The sequence below is a fragment of the Pelodiscus sinensis genome, chromosome 5, assembly GCF_049634645.1.
Source record: "Pelodiscus sinensis isolate JC-2024 chromosome 5, ASM4963464v1, whole genome shotgun sequence".
NCBI lineage: Eukaryota > Metazoa > Chordata > Testudines > Trionychidae > Pelodiscus > Pelodiscus sinensis.
In genome coordinates this window covers 9,834,932-9,851,411 of record NC_134715.1, presented here as the reverse complement: position 1 = coordinate 9,851,411, position 16,480 = coordinate 9,834,932, and the positions used below count along the sequence as shown (strand labels likewise).

Below are 16,480 nucleotides of genomic sequence, written 5' to 3'. Positions count from 1 at the left end.
TGTAGATTTGTTGTTTTGGCAAAGGCAAATGAAGCCGCGATTTAAATGATCGCGGCTTCATTTACATTTACATGGCTGCCGCGCTGAGCCGACAAACAGCTGATCAGCTGTTTGTCGGCTCAGCGCGCTAGTCTGGATGCTCCCTTGCCGACACGAATGCCCTTTACCAACTTCCCTGGTAAACCTCATCCTACGAGGCATAATGGGGAGGTCGATAAAGGGTTTTCAGGTCGGCGCGGGAGCGTCCAGACTAGCGCGCTGAGCCGACAAACAGCTGATCAGCTGTTTGTCCGCTCAGCGCGCTAGTCTGGACGCTCCCCTACCGACATCAAAGCCCTTTGTTGGCAGCCCCGGTAAACCTCATTCCATGAGGAATAACGGGGCTGCCGACAAAGGGCTTTGATGTCAGCAGGGGAGTGTCCAGACTAGCGCGCTGAGCCGACAAACAGCTGATCAGCTGTTTGTCGGCTCAGCGCGGCAACCATGTAAATGTAAATGAAGCTGCAATTATTTAAACTGCGGCTTCATTTCCCTTTGTCGAACAAACAAATCTACATGGCTCTGTCGACGGAGCCATGTAGTTTAGACGTACCCTAGGTTATTCCAACATATAGCAGGGCAAGACCGTGGGCTTGCAAAGGTTGCAACTAGCTTTTGAGGTCCCCATCCCAGTAAGCACGGTCTGGCTGGAGCAGAGAGCCTGGCCGGATGTCGCATTCCCTGGTTTTAAGTGCAAGGCACAATTCTGCACTCATTTCAGCTGGAAGGACTGATTACATTGGGAAAACTGACGTGCAACTCACAAGCATAATGATAACTTTAAGGGAAGCTTTTTATGCAAAATAAAGAATGATTCTACTTTGGCTATAATAATAATGGTAATAATACTGTCTCCTAGCACCACCAGTGCTCCTGGCTGCTGGTATTGCCGGCTTGCTTTTTCTAATTGCTGACTCTGGCACCTGCTGGCTCTTCCAGTCCGGTTCCTTCTTTCCTGGCTCACCTCCTGGCTATGCCCTGGCTCCTCATCAGAGCAGCCTAGTTTCAGCTGGGAAGAAAGTTGGGTCTCATTCCACTTCCCACAGACTGTGGGAGCTGACAGTGGGTAGGATTCCCTGGTGGACATGCATACTTGTGGGTAAACATGCCTGCAGGGATGAGGGAAAATGCACAAGGCTGTTCTCAGAGCCACGAGGCTGTTCTCAGAGCACTGTGTCCTGCATGCACCCAGCCCTAGTTCTACCGAGCCTTCTGCACTGAACAATCTGGTACGTGGCACCTGTCGAAATATTTAAAAATCCAACTGAAAGATCATCTACAAAAAGTTAGTGATGGGATCTTGGGGACTAAGCCAAAGCCCACCTCAGTCAGAGAGTGTCTTTCTATTAACTTCTATGGATCTAGGTCATGCCCCCTTTTTGATTTTTGAGAAACCCTCACGCTCTCTCCCCCCAAAAATAGCAGCAAAACTTGGAGTGGGATTGACAGGGGGGGTGGCTGGGTTGCCTTGCGCCCCCCTGGAATTTCTTCACGCCCCTCAGTTTGGGAACCCATGATCTAGGTGAATCATGCTCATGATAAGCAAAAATCTACACAGAAAAATCCCGAGGTTTATACTGTGGGAGTCTAAGTTTACCCCTACGGAAGTCAGTCGGTCTCTGTTTACCCCTACTGAGGGCTACATTTAGGCTATAATTAGCAAAGCATTTCAAAAGCTCTGAATATTAAATCATTTCCTGCCCAATTGATTTCTTGATGTCAACGGGACAATGCCCAATGCCTACAGTTAAGCACATGCCTACGTGTTTGAAGGATGGAGGCTTTGGACTTGAACGCACACCCCGGAGGCATCCCTTGTTGCAAGAGACAGCAGAACTCTAGCGGGATGAGTGGTTGTGTGTTCCCACAATAAAGGCGATGCTGTTCCAGAATTCAGTATTATTATTCAACACACTTTTGGAGCTCCAGTGTTCTCATCCCCTTCCTCCTCGTAGCAGAGAGATGCTCAGCAAAAAGTAGAAAGAAGAAAACATGCAGTGCTAAGTATTTCCATGCAATTTGACCTGTCTGTCAACCTTGGTGGCAGAACTCAATAACATTGCTTTTTAATATAGTGTTGGCGGCAGACTTGGTGATGCTATGAAGTAATCTAAGAATATAGATAAATAGTGCAACTTACATTGGGGTAAGGGAATGTTTATTATACACCTCCAGTGCTTGAATTCAGTGGGGATTGCCAGAAAGAAGATAATGACGCCTGGTTAAGAAGCATCCTGTCACACATTTGAAAGATGGTGGGAAGCTTTGTCGACTGTGAAGACTATATAACCTGTCTCCAATGAAGGTGGGAGTCTTGTTTTGCTAGAAAAGCATCATTTAGGTGCCTACATATGAATTTTTGACAGCCAAGTTTAACATTTTTTGCCCCAGTAGTGGGATTTTCAAAAAAAAGTAAGATAATTAGAAGTACAGGTCCCATTGATTTTCAGTGTCACTTGTACTCCCAGGTCATTTATGGGCTGAAATATCCCACTCCAAATACTTCAGTTCAACTCTGAATAACTGAGCATATGCTACTTTAGCATCTGCTATAATTTCATATAATACCGTAGAACATGAGCAAGCAATGTTTCTTAGAAATATTTGTGTGCATTATGTTGAGTTCCAAGCTGTTTCCCATAATACACTGCTCAAATATATTTTTCTTGCTGAGAGGGGAGAGCACTAGATGTGCCTTGTAGCTTCTGTCCATCTCAAATTGTTAATTATCAGCTTTGAATATGTAAGGAACACCAACCTCCAAACCCCATGGACGGGAGGGAGAATTCATTTTACTGTTCTGTGTTAATTTGCTATGAGGAAAGACAAGGATCACCCTCAATGAGTTTTGGAGTCCCATGGAACTTAGGCGTTGATGATTCTACTCTTCATTATGCCGGGGACATAAAGACAATTGTTAACTTCTGATTTCCTAGGCAGACTGACAAATGCAGGAAAAAGCGAGTGAGGTCCATTATTTTGGTCAGTGTGAAGGGGAGTTGCCAGCAGTTTGATGTATAAAATGGGCTACTTGAAAGCTGACTGCACTTGAAAGGTGGAAGGAGCAGCGCTGTGGGCAGACCTAATGAGCAGATAAACTAATTGATGACAGTCCATCATGTGTGTGATGATGGCGCTGACACAGCATTACGCTGATGCTGATTCTGCAGCATCATGGTAGTAATGCTGAGGCAGCCCTGTTAGTTTCATATCACCACCGTGACATGTTCCCTTCAAGCGGGTGAAGCCATTTTTTCTGTCTCCTATTCCTTTTGGTGATGGTTGTGCCTTCAGCAAACACTAGCATGGTTGTGCCTTTCGCAAACACTAACAAATGAAATCCAAGTTGGACACATCTTAGAATTATAGAATCCTAGGGCTGGAAGAGACCTCAGAAGGTCATCAGGTCCAGCCCCCAGCCCAAGGCAGGACCAATCCCAGTTAAATCATCCCAGCCAGGGCTTTGTCAAGACAGGACTTAAAAACCTCTAGGGATGGAGATTCCACCACTTCCCTAGGTAACCCCTTCCAGTGCTTCACCGCCCTCCCAGTGAAATAGTTTTTCCTAATTTCCTAGACCACTCCCACTGTAACTTGAGACCATTGATCCCTGTTCTGCCATCTGTCACTACTGAGAACAGCCTCTCTCCATCCTCTTTGGAACCCCACTTCAGGAAGTTGAAGGCTGCTATCAAATCCCCCCTCACTCTTCTTTTCTGCAGACTAAATAAGTCTAAATCCCTCAGCCTCTCCTCGTAGGTCATGTGCTCCAGCCCCCTAATCATTTTAGTTTCCTCCACTGGGCCCCCTCCAATACATCCACATCCTTTCTCTAGTGGGGGGCCGAGAGCTGCATGCAGTACTCCAGATGTGGCCACACTAGTGCTGAAAAAATACTGCAGATGATCCCGAGCAAATAAGAGGACAGTCAGAATATCTAATACCAGGGACAGCAAAGCCACGTTTGATTTATTGGTAGGCAGACCTGCATTGTAATTTGGCCCATTGTTGCCCTGAGCCACACTCGGTCTCAAAGGTCACTGTGTCTGTTTTTGTCTTAGACCATCTCAGGAGCAAATATCTGATTTTGGAAGCGTGGCAGATGAATTATTTACGCACACAAAAAGGGTATTTCAATTACGGCTGCAGATCGTCTGCTTACGCTGGAAACTCACTTCCCACTTAGCTCTCCAATTAATTCTCCTCTAGAGCAATGGCAGGGATATTGTCTGAGGGATGACAGTGAGCTAGGCAGAGGTGAAAGGGAGACGGAAACTTATTTTCTGCCTCGTAGATACTGTGTTCTGTGCTAACTCCTGTAACAGTTATGAGGCTAACGGCACCACTGATCTCTCCTGGTCTCTTTGACTGTGCTCCCTTTAGGTCTCAGACCAAATGGCATCACCTTTATTGGGGTTCTCTCACTCATAGGCTAGGCCCTAGGTTACTGTCTTATCAACTGTGATTAGCTCAGCAGGTCTGACTTAGGTTCAGTACCTGCAGTTCTGTTCCCTCTGGGCCCAATGACAGTGTAACCAGTGACCAGGCAGCTGACTTCCAGCAAAGAATGATTTATTTAGGACGAAAGCACTTAAGAGAAAACAGATCTCAAAGCAATGAACAGACGTTGTCTGTCTAGCTTAGCAGGTGTCCAATCATCTTCCACACGGGGACCCTCATCTCCCAAAAGGCTTCTCCACAGAGCCTCTTCCTGTGTCAGCTTGACTGCCTGGAGAGCACCGGTTTAGATTGTGACTCCCTCGGTGTGACATGAGTGAGACACCGTGTTTAATATCTTGGGTTATGTAACGTTGCTGGTCCTTTTTCAGTTCAAGTCTCCGACTCAGGACACAAATAGATGAAGAGCACATGGGAACACATCTCCCTTAACCCCCAAAATGAAACGGCTTCTTTAGAGCTAGGTTCTCTCTCCACAGTCTATAAAGGACAGTGGGGGGGGGGGGGGGGGGATGACTATAAAGATACCCCATATGGCCAAATTAGGATTACCCAGGTCAGGCTTTCTGCTCTGCATGCTCCTTCGTAGGACTGAGGAGTAAGCCATGCTCCACCTCCTGTAACCAAGACAACAAAGCTGGCTCGGTGTGTCTGTGGAAGAAAGTTGCACTTCCTTAGACCTCAAAGTCACCATGACTCCCAGACTTCCTCCTTGGGTGGGGCAGTTTGCATGCTACCCCTTAGCAGGGTTGTGTTGGGTAGTCACCCCAATCTAGCCCTTTATGTCAGTACACAAAAGAACTTTTTCAGGCATGTGGCCTAGTGGTTAGAGACTACATCAGGTCCCAGGAACCCTGGGTTCTAGTTCTAGCTTTGCCTCTGTCTGGTTGGGGGATATTGGGAAATTCACATCACTGCTCTGTGCCTCAGTTTCCCCCCTGGTGGAAAGGGAGGATTACGCTGCCTCTTGCATAAAGCACTCTGAGGTTCTCTGATGAAGAATGACACACAAGTGTGATGACACTGATAAATGTTAACCTTTAGAATTGTGCACCCACTTCAATACTGTGGTAGTAAAAGAGTACACAATGTTTTAATGTAGCTGGGCAATATCACTGCCATGGTACCAACATCTGCCCTCCTCCTTGGTGCAGAATTCCAGCCACTGATGCTAACACACACACAAACTTTTGACAGTTAGCTTTAGCGAAAGCAAGGGGGAAAATTGTGCACTTCCCTTCAGCATCTTATTAAACAGGAAGAGGAAAAATCTCAGAGGAAAGTGTTGCTCTTCTCTGTTTTGTTTTGTTTTTTTTCCCTAAGAAGTTAATCTTCCCCCTTTATTTTAAAGGAAAAATCTCTGTGACATAAGTAAGCTCAGTCTGATGGCATCTGACAGGTTTAAAGTGCAGCCCTTTCTCCTCAGGAGACTGTGCTCCCTTCACTAACAGGCCTTGTAGCGGCAGAAAAATTACCTTGTCATATGCAACCTGGTGTTACAGGCTGCTGTTGACAGTGCACAGTGTCAGTAACTGATGCACAGACCAACAGGGCTAAATAATTAAGCAGAAGAGCATAAAATGCTCCTGTGTTTTCCCCCTCCCAGGTAGGTCCCTTCCGTACAGCGTGTTCCATAGGATGACACGGAGACAGAGTGTCCTTATCCCTTCATACCTTAAGGACACTAACTCTTATGAAAAGGTACCAGCGGCCTGTGATTACAAGACAAGGGACTCCATTGGTCCAGGAAAGGGCATAGTGAAGTTGCTATAGTGAAATGTTCCTTGCTAACGTGTTCACTAGATTAGCACCAAATAGATTCCTGAAGCTCCATTTTGCACAAAGGCGAAATCAGAAGGAAGTGCTGACATGAAAGGCCAATGGCTAATTGACCAAGCTATGGAACAGACTATATCAGGCATGGCCAATCCGTGGCTCATGAGCCCCCTTACCATCAGTGCCGCTCACAAAGCCGCCCCCACACTTCCTGAACATGGCCCACACCTCCTGGCTCCCCTGTGCTCTCTAGGGCAGGGGAGCCATCCGGATGAAAATGGCGGATCCAATATGGCAGCTGTGGCCTCCAGCCTTCCAGTCCTTTTATTTTTTCCCCTCTACAACTTTTTGGGGGCTCCTTTTCTTCCTTTCGGGGGGCTTTTTTTTCTTTGCTCTAGAACTTTTTGCCCTGGCTCTTTGCGCTGGATCCAGCTGGATCTTGGCTCTTCATCTGGAACGGGTTGGCCCCCCCAGGACTATATCTTACCCTTCCCTGTATGGAAGGGGGAGACAAAGGACAGAAAACCCACTGTACTAGACACAACGCCTCTTGCTACTGCCTGTGAGAGTGCTTCATCTAGAAAGGCTACTCAGTAGCTGAGAAACAGGAGAGAGAAGAAAGGGCTGAATAACCTGGTAAAAGCAGCAGAGGAAAATACAAAGGCCAAGTGGGAAGAAGAGAGTGAGGGTATGTCTACACTACAGCGTTATTTTGAAATATCTACTTTTGAAATAGTTAATTCGAAATAGCTTATTTCGAAATAACGCATCTACACACAAAATGCATTTCGAAATAGCGCGTCCACACTGAGTGGATGTTGAATCGCATTTAAGGCTGGTTGGAACCAGTTATGGCAGGGCATCAGGTCAGAAGTGACCTTGTGGCCAGGGTGGCCAGTAGGACACCCTGGGAAGGGCTGGAGGCCCCCTATTTCAGAATAAATGACTACACAGCACTTATTTCGAAATAGCAATTTCGAAATTGGCGCTATTCCTCGTGGAATGAGGTTTACCAATTTTGAAATAAGCCCGCTGCTATTTCCAATTAATTAATGGCTGTGTAGACGCTGGGATAGTTATTTCGAAATAACGGCTGTTATTTGGAAATAACTTTGCTGTGTAGACATACCCACAGGGTGTCGCATTTCCCTGTTCAGCTGCTTCCCCATTTATGGCCTTTCTGGCCCTGCTGGAAGTAAATGGAAAGACTCAACTGTGGTGAGAGCTAGATCAGACTCCTCCATTTAGTGGAGAAAGCCCCAGATTGTCCCTCATTGCAGATCAAACAAAAATATCAAAGCTGAAGCAATTTGCATCTATCAACTATAATCAAGACCACTGGCAATACTGCTGCGCCATTCTGGTCCTCACCTGCCCTGAAAGTTCAAGGGCTACAGCAGTGAGCTATTAGCATATTTCCCACAGACGGGGCAGGCAAATGAGTGAATATTTAAGCAGTGCCAAAACATCACAATGCACCTTCTCAGCTTCAGAATTGGATTTGGCAGCTCCTAAATTGTGTGCCGTTTCAGGGAGTACAGTTTACTGTCAGAAAAACCATCATACCACCACCATTTCTATAGCAAATTATTTAATAAATGTTAAGTTAAAAGATAATGTTTCATTTCCCCTCATCATTAGGCAGCGCCTCTTGGTAGACAGAGTTAATGTGTCCCGTGTATATTTTGTTATTTACCAAAGAGGAGGCTTGGATGAAACATTACTGCAACAGCAGTTGTTTTAAAAACAACAGCAGGGGTCAAATACTGAATTCCTTTATTTAGTCTGATCTCAAGGAAAAGACTCATTGAGGTCACGACGATTTTGCTCAAATACAAGGTAAGTATGGGCTTCATGATTTAACTCCGGTGAATAGAAATAGATCGATTTATTTTCTATTTCAATGAAAATTAGAGTAATTCTAATAAATAGTAATTGAATTTGTAATAGCAGTTGCTACTCAATAGATACTAACATCAGATGATGCAGTGTATTTTAACTTTGTAATGCTGATTTATGTCAGAGGCCTGAGGCATGCAGCATACTATTCAACCACTAGGTGGTTCTGTGCTATGTGGGGTTCTGGGCAGGCTGTTGTTCCTGGGTAAACAAGTGAAACAAAGTTGGAACTCAAACTGTGTGGAAGCCTATTTGCCTGTTTCTCCAGTTGTAGCTATTTCCAGAACAAATCACATTCTCGAATATTTTCTCTGCAAGGGATGAGATGAGGGAACCTTTTAAATCACCTTAAATATATTAGGAGGAAAGAGTGAGCAAAGTGGAGTCACTACACTTCCTTCCTATCCTGTATAAGCCCCATTGTAAATGCACAGGTCACAGAGTTTTGCAGTGTTCGTGAGGGCAAGACCAGATTAAAGGGTTTTCACTAGGGCTGTCAATTCACATGCGTTAATGTCTGCAATTAACACAGGGCAGGATTAATGTGTTAATTTTTTAACATGTTAATCGTAGGCATTAATGCTGCACAGACCCTTTGAAGTGCCACTTCGGCTCTTCAAAGGGGCAGCGCAATATGGAGCCTGGGATCAGCTGGGGAGTCCCAAGCTGACCCCAGGCTCCACTGCCCCTTTGAAACACGCAGAGGTGGCATTTCAAGGGGGCAGCTACCTCACAGCTGAGCGGTGATCCTCGGTGTGGCAGCTGCCACTTTGAAACACCACCTCTGCGCATTTCAAAGGGGCAATGGAGCCAAGGGTCAGCTGGGAACTTCCCAACTGACCCCGGGTTCTGCCGCCACGCAGAGCCCAGGATCAGCCGGGCAGTCCCCAGCTGACCCTGGGCTCCAGGGCAGCTGCCCCATTGAAAGGCCAGAGGCAGTGTTTTAAAGGGGCAGCTGCCGCACAGCTGATCCACGGACAATTCCTACCTGCAGTGACATACAGTCAAAAGACACAGAGAAATGAAGGGGAGGTGTTTTGGATACTAAAAAAAATATGTAAGCAGGGGCTGAACTGCTGCTTGCTATCAGCCAGCTAAAAGCAGGGGTGGGTGTGCCCATTACAACTGCTTAGCTCTGCAAGGTAATTAACTGTTAACTGTTGATATGTAAATACAGCTCAGGAGAGAATCCAAGGTGTGGCTATGTAAATCCCATTCAGCCTGGGCTGATGGAGGGTCAGTGTTGGAATGGAATGTGGAGAATTGTGTATAATTTGGGACTGTTGTGGGGGTCACTAAGCATGCTATCCCTAAATGTGGGAACTGTAAAACATGCCACCAGTGCTTGCAGGGGAGACACCACAATTATGGTAAGAGGTCTCGGAGGAACAAGCTTCCCCCCTTCCAGAGCTGAGTGAGCTGAGCTGGGGGGGAAGGGTTAAAGGGCTGGAGTCAGCGTGCTTCACACCTGCCAGGTGTGAGCTGTAAGTCTGGCCCAACCTGCCCCCTTCTCCCCTTTGTTTTAAGGACAGACCTAAAGCAGACTCCCTGAGGAGTCTTTTCTTGTGCTAGTCCAGTGGAAGCTGGATTCCTTTGCCAGTCCAGCTGGTGGCTTAAGAGGTGAAATCACTGGTTTGGCTGAGAGCCAGACCCATTGCAGCCAGTGAAGTGGTGGTGACCAGAAGAGTGGCTGGTGAGAATCACTGGCTGGTGCCCCATGGACTCCAAGATATTGAACTCAGCCCTGGTTACTGCCAGGCCTACCCGGCAGAAGGGTTACAAATATAAAAAATATAAACAGACAAAACATGATGGTGGGATGCTAAGTAAAGGTTCTGAGTCTGCAAACTGATCCAGGCATGCTGCTCCTCATGTGTACGTGTCATCCCAAGAAGCTGGCAAGATTAGGGCCTAAGGTTCATTGGCAGTAGTCTGGTAGAACGGTGTGTTATGCAGGTACTAAGTGGATATGGACTAGAGTAAGGAGCATGTGTGAAGCTGTAATCCTATTGGTGGACTCAAAAGACAGTCATTTGTGGGCCCCAATGAGTCAGATGTCAGACATGGCCAGTATAGTGGGATTATGGCTGGATCTATGTATACTCAAATAAGGAAAACAATATCCTACATATGCACGTACGCTGCAGTATTTTACAATATTTACTCCTGTATTTGTTCCCAAATAGTATTATCAAATTTGGCAGAGTGTGCATTCCCCAAACTCTAAGAATATTGATAGCAGCTGACAACACTTTTCTTTGTTCACACTCAAACATCTTAGAAATCACTGAGCAAATTAATTTTCTTCAAACTTAAAAACGATTCCTGTGATAAAAATGGAAAAAAAAATCAGCCTCAGTGTAATTATGGGAGCAACTAGAACTCTCTTTATCACTCTACGGGGGAATTTTCAAAGGTGCCTAAGGGATTTGAGAGAGTCGAGTGGGTGAGGGAATATGTTCTATTGGAGCAATTTGTGTTGGTGAAAGACAAGCTTGTAAACTAGTAGAGCTTTTCCTTGGGTCCGGGAAAGATACTCAGAAACTTAAGATATAAGACCAATGATAGTGAATGGGAGTTATGCTCCTAAATCCTTTACACTCTTGAAAATTTCCCCATTTATCTCATTCCTATTCTATTGTATCTGTCTAGTCATTTATCATCAGTCTAATATGCCTATCATGAGGACATGTAGGTGCTGTTTTTACACTCACTCCCTATTTAAGCTAATTTCTCAAACTAATACAATAATCATGCCAGGGTATTCATTTATCCACAGCGATACTGACCTTTGGTTTTATCGGGTAGTTGGAGTTTCATTGTGATGCTGATTTCTGTCATTTTTAAAAAACAAACAGTGATTTGAAATGTATTCATAACTGCTGACTGATTCTGCTGACAGCAGAAAAGTTATTGCTCCAAATGCAGCTGAGGCTGCTGATCTGACAAGCGATCTTAAATGCCCCTACATCATTGGGCTGTATCTTCATTCTTTTAACAGAGCAAGGCTGATTTGAATCCCTGCACTTGTAAATATGCAGGATTTATTCTGCTGGCTGTCATTCCACTATTCGGTGCAACAATTAGGGAATGGGTGAACAGGTTACCATTAGAACTGGGTGGGGTTGCAACTTCTTTGGAGGATAGGGACATAATTCAAAATGACCTTAGCAAGTTAGAGAAATGGTCAGAGGTAAACAGGATGAGGTTTAATAAAGAGAAATGCAAAGTGCTCCACTTAGGAAGGAACAATCAGTTCCATACATACAAGATGGGAAGCGACTGTCTAGGAAGGAGCATGGCGGAAAGGGATCTAGGGGTCATAGTGGACCACAAATTGAATATGAGTCAACAGTGTGATGCTGTTGCAAAAAAAGCAAATATGATTCTAGGTTGTATCAACAGGTGTGTTGTAAGCAAAACTCGTGAAGTCATTCTGCCGCTCTACTCTGCACTAGTTAGGCCTCAGCTGGAGTACTGTGTCCAGTTCTGGGCGCCACATTTCAAGAAAGATGTGGAGAAATTGGAAAGGGTACAGAGAAGAGCGACAAGAATGATTAAAGGTCTAGAGAACATGATCTATGAAGCCAGGCTTCATGAACTGGGCTTATTTAGTTTGGGAAAGAAGAAGATTGAGGGGGGACATAATAGTGGTTTTCAAATATCTAAAAGGGTGTCACAAGGAGGAAGGAGAAAATTTGTTCCTCTTGGTTTCTGAGGACAGGACAAGGAGTAATGGGCTTAAAGTGCAGCAAGGGAGGTTTAGATTGGACATTAGGAAAAAATTCCTAACTGTCAGGGTGGTCAAATATTGGAATAAATTGCCAAGGGAGGTGGTGGAATCTCCCTCTCTGGAGATATTTAAGAACAGGTTAGATAGACATCTGTCAGGGATGGTGTAGACGGAGCTTGGTCCTGACTTGAGGGCGGGGGGCTGGACTCGATGACCTCTCGAGGTCCCTTCCAGTCCTATGATTCTATGAATAGTTCATAAAAAAAAGTACTGGACTAATTTAGCCTCTCCCGCCTCCCCATTTCCATGAGCACATGAGGGACTTTCAATGGAGATAAAGTTTGTAAGTTGCAGAGGCACTTTTGAAAATGTTACCCTTAGTTTCTGAACAACTTCTGAGAGTGATTATTGGTCTGTAACACAGACACAGGGGGAGATGTGGCACCATTTAAATAAAAGGCAAAGCTGCCTTAATCTCCTTGTGCCTCCGTTCCCTACGTATACCATGTAAATGATAATCCTTCCTTAATCCTACCTTGTGTCTGTTCTACTTAGATTGTACATACTCTTGGGAGTAGGCACCATGTCTTATTAGTGTACTTGCAGAGCCTGCAATTTTGGGGGCTACTATAAGATCAAATATCAAGCCTCTAGGGCAATAATTTGAAAAGGGGGCCACTTCACAAATTTCTGAAGTGGCCCCAGGCTGCTCCAGAAGGGATGGGTCCTCGGGTGGAAAGGGCGGGGTCAGGAGACTTCTCATATTCCCCTGCCCACAGACCCTGATTGGCCTGGGGATGGGGGAAGTGGATGAAATCTTTGCCCTTGCTCTGGGTGCCTAGAGAGAATCGCCATCTATTTTAAAACAGCTGCCGGTTCCCTCTAGTTGCTACAGTGGGAGGAGACCTTGCGCTCTCCCGCTCCCGTCTCCAGGCCAATCGGGGTGCACAGCGGCTAGAGAGAGCCACTGGCTATTTTAAAACAGCCGACAGTTCCTTCTGATGCCGTGCACCCCTTGCACAGGGAGGAGACTTTGTGCACTTCCCCATTCCCAGGTCTCAATTGGTTGGATATACTGGCTTGGTGGGCTGAATCCAGCCCTCGGAATCCTCTTTGCCTACCCTTGCTCTAGGTGGATCACATAATCCTAATTAAATAATAGAACCAGAATAAATGGGATACCCAGTCAGTGGAAGCAAATTGGCAAGACTCCTTTTGTGCTATCCAACCTAGATGGGATACAATAGGAAATGACTCAAACCTTTAGCTAGAATTCAAAGTGAACTTAAACCTGATTTTGTTTGGGGCTGGGAGAAGTGGGCAGGTAGCAAGGGTGTCTGGTGGGCATGTTGCTAAGTCTGGCCCTGTGGGGGTATTTCATTTTTTCCTTGTTACATGTCTCTGAACTCCCTGGCAGCTGCTTTTGCGGAAAAGCTTGCCAGCTGTCTACACGGGGCTGCTTGAATTTCCGCAAGAACATTGGCGATCTCAGGTAAGATTGTCAGTGTTCTTGCGGAAATGCTATGCTGCTCCTGTTTGGGCAAAAGCCCTCTCACACAAATGCTTTTGCTCAAAAGGGCCAGTGTAGACAACGCGGTATTGTTTTGCGCAAAAAAGCCCCGATCGCGAAAATGGAGATCGGAGCTTTCTTATGCAAAACTGCGTCTAGATTGGCACGGATGCTTTTCCGCAAAAAATGTTTTTGCGGAAAAGCATCCGTGCCAATCTAGATGCTCTTTTCTGCAAATGCTTTTAACGGAAAAACTAGACGTAGCCCCTGATGTTTGATAGCACAGGAAGGGCAAAGACTTCTGAGGTAAATGTGAAAAACACAAGATGAATGCTGCATTGTTTTAGCAGGACCAAAGCCATTGATGTCTGACTTAAATAGTGATGTCTCACCATTAGCACAAAGTCTGATTTTGCCATTTTGCTGGCCCGACTTGCAGAAGGAAGTTCAAAAGAGAGAGATTTTCAATCTAATTTCGTGAATTCTTGCTCCTGGCCCTAAGCTGCCACATGTGGGCTCAGAAACCCAACCAAATCTAGTAAAAGCCAGCTTACCTCACGAAGGACATCAGTGAGCTACTTGTAGAGTAAGTTGCTTCTCAGTCTGGGCATGTCTACACTAGGAAACTATTTTGAAAGAACTTAAATGGATTTAATAACTCCCGATTTAACAAAATCAAAATAGTGTGTCCTCACTACGGGGAAGCCTTGAAATTAGTCTGAGGCAGACTCCCTTAATGAGGATGCGCTACCTTGACTTAGAACCCCAGGAAGCAATGGGGAGTAACTAGTTCAAATTACTCTTCAGAATAGTTATTTTGAAATAGCGGCACCGGAGCGTCCACGCTGCTGCTATTTTTAAATAACTACAGGCAGTCCCTGGGTTACATGGATCTGACTTACATCAGATCCCTACTTACAAACGGGGTGAGGCAACCCCGCACTAGCTGCTTCCCCCCAGCAGACCAGGGAGACGCGAAGCTAGCGCCCACCCAGCAGACCAGGGAGACCCGGAGCGGCTTTTCTCAGCAGACACCTCAGCTTGAGAATAAAGGACTGAGGGAAGTGAGGTGTGGGAGAATAAAACTGAGCTCTGGAGAAATGTTTGGCTAGAGTTTCCCCTACAATATGTACCAATTCCGACTTACATACAAATTCAACTTAAGAACAAACCTACAGTCCTTATCTTGTACATAACCCGGGGACTGCCTGTATTTCAAAAATTAGCATTATTCCTCGAGGAAAGCAGGAATACAGATTTTGAAATAAGTCACCTGTTATTTTGAACTAACGAGCTTGGTAGTGTGGCTGCTCCACTTATTAATTTGACCTAAGGGGGGGGACTAACTTGGGCTCAAGTTCTCTCTCTTTTAGAGAGAGAAGAAAATTAAAAGCTCCAATTGAAACGCAGGGTTGAAGTAGTTCAAATGGGAAATGTCTGACATCGTTTATGCCTCTAAATGTCCCCTTTGGAATAGTAAAAGACATTTTGCCGGAGCGCATTCAAAGTTGAGACACAGGAATATCTGCAAAAGACTAATCAGCCATTGCCATCAAGAGGGCCTCTCCAGAACTAGGAGCTGGGAGAGGTCCAAGGAGAAAATGTAAATAAAATAAGCAACATGAGAGCAGGGTTCTGTGAGGATGTGGCGGAGACTGTCTACCTGTCATTTTGTGTTCTGTAGATTGTCCACCTTTCGCAGAATCTCAGATGGAGCTGTCTAGTGCATCTCAACAGTCATATCATTCCATCCTGTACTGAAACGTGTGTATTTTCTTCTTACGCGACTTGACTTTTCTTATTGTTCTTGGATCTGGACTTTCAATACTCCGGTCATCTGAAGAAGTGGGTGGGCTGTGCCCACGAAAGCTCACGATACCATCTACATGTTTTGTTAGTCTTTAAGGTGCTACTAGACTATTCGTTGTTTTTTAAGTTTCTTCAATTAGACTAACTCGGCTACCACTCTGAAGCTTGTTGATCCGGTAAGCCGTATTGCACTCTGATGAGACGCAACACCACTGCCGGGAATTCCTTAGTATTGCTGTTGTTTCTAGCATCATCAAAACCACACGGAACTGTGCAATGATCAGCCATGGCTTCTCTCTCCCCCTCTGACAACCCTTCTGCCGTTTTAGGGCCGGCGGGGGCGTTGCTCCTCGTCAGAGTGCAATATAGCTTACCGGATCTGCAAGGAAAGTCAGGTAACATAAGAAGAAAATAGACAAGTTTCAGTATCGGACGGAATGAAGTGGCTGCTGAGCTTCTGACATTCTGTCTTTACTAGAATTGGGAGTGAGTGATCACAGAACTTCTATAAACATCTCTCTCTCTACGTGGTGCATCAGGCAGGAGGGATGCAGCTTACTGAAACATTTGTCATTGTTGGAGTCTAGGAAATTTAATGAACTAAAGGTCAAGCCACTCTAGCATTTCATCATAATCAGATACATGTGAACGCCGCAAAAATAATGACGGAGACATGCAATTTAAGCCATGCAAAAAAGGCTGATTCTTATTTTCTTTCAGTGTCACTTTCTAATGAGTGAATATTACTTCAGCCTCTTTCGGTTAGACACTTTCAAGAAAGAGCTCACCTTTATAGCAGACAAAGAAGCTGGGATTTTTAGATGTACAAAAAGAGACTGGACTTTTTGAGTGAATAACATGATAAAACTGCCGAAACAAAGAGACAGAGATTCTAAAGCCCTTTGGGAATTAATTTAGGTATGTTGATGACTGAGAGAATCTCATGGCAAAATAAGGATGGGGCCACTTTTCTTAAGCACCTTGGTAGTTCTGTACGGGTGGAATTTTCCAAAATAGTCTGTTGGCTTTGTTCCTTTCCTTCAGCCCACCTAGAATGTCCTCAGGAGGGGTGAAGGAGAGTCTATACTAGCCTTTGGCCTGTCAGGAATACCCCTACAATAAGAGAATCCACACCTGTCTTCCTAAGACAGCCGTAAGTTACCTTGGAGCTGCTTGAGTTTTGCGGAGGAGAGTTAAGGCAAATCAAGGATTTGGCCCCAAATTCTGAAAACTGTTCCAATGTCTGTATAATTATT

General features: G+C 45.2%; 1 long non-coding RNA gene across 4 annotated transcripts in view; it reads left to right on the top strand.

Moving 5' to 3' along the window:
- Window positions 1–16,480, top strand: part of LOC142829526 (uncharacterized) — a 129,042-nt gene that overhangs the window by 67,019 nt on the left and 45,543 nt on the right. Inside the window, exon 3 of one of the 4 annotated variants that reach the window (XR_012903981.1) lies at window positions 2,215–2,710. The exons of the other annotated variants lie outside the window; for them this stretch is intronic. This is a non-coding gene — a long non-coding RNA (uncharacterized LOC142829526). Of the gene's footprint in view, window positions 1–2,214; window positions 2,711–16,480 lie in introns of those variants that run through there. 4 annotated transcript variants of the gene reach the window in all.